At 50.4% G+C, this 705-nt stretch overlaps 1 long non-coding RNA gene across 1 annotated transcript; it reads left to right on the forward strand.

Moving 5' to 3' along the window:
- The first annotated feature begins 6 nt into the window (after nt 1-6).
- LOC106944462 (uncharacterized) lies at nt 7-657 on the forward strand. The gene is made up of 2 exons (XR_001424318.1): nt 7-511; nt 587-657. It is a non-coding gene; the product is annotated as an uncharacterized LOC106944462 (long non-coding RNA).
- Nucleotides 658-705: the final 48 nt, after the last annotated feature.

Genomic DNA, 705 nt, shown 5'->3' on the forward strand with positions numbered 1-705 from the left:
ATGTTATGATTCATGTCCTGTCCATGCTGTGTTAAGCACTCATTCAGTTCACCTGCCACGCCTGATTGCTTACCTGTTCCACCTGGGCCTTGCCCTATTTAAACACCCCTCAGCCTCTGCTTCCTTGCCAGATTATCGACAGCCACGAGCCAGTAGTGATCCAGCGTTTCATTCCAAGCCTTCAAGTGTTTCTTCGACCCTCCTTCTGACCACGGATTTTCCCCTCCTGCCAAGCCCCTCACGGATCCCTTCTATTCTGGATTTCTGGACCCTGACCCAAGCTCTGCCTCTTGACCACCGATTACTGCCTGCCCCTCAAAACTAAGTTTGCTCTCTCTGTCCTCCTGTGTATGACCTCAGCCTGATACTTGACAAAGTCCCTGGGTGTCGCATTTTGGATCTCCCCGTGGAGATCTTCATTGCCTCCTCAGAACCCTGTTCCATTGGTTTCCTGCATCTCCCTGTCATCGGACCCTCTGTTCCTCTGCTCCGCCCGTCCATTGCTCTACAGGTCAGTTAAGCTGAACATTTCTCAGATACCCCTCCTTTATCCGTGCATCACCAGTCTTCTCCCCTCTCTCCTCAGTGCTGTGTTGATGACCTCTCCCTGTGCAGTAACCAGTATAAGAAAAAATAAACTTTTTTCCTTTTTGTATACTCCTGTGTGTGGTTGAATTTCCGGGTCCCCTCTGAGTGTCCTTACAG

Source organism: Poecilia latipinna, unplaced genomic scaffold (genome assembly GCF_001443285.1).
Source record: "Poecilia latipinna isolate Pla-1442-1.1 unplaced genomic scaffold, P_latipinna-1.0 Scaffold10663, whole genome shotgun sequence".
NCBI classification, from domain to species: Eukaryota; Metazoa; Chordata; class Actinopteri; order Cyprinodontiformes; family Poeciliidae; genus Poecilia; species Poecilia latipinna.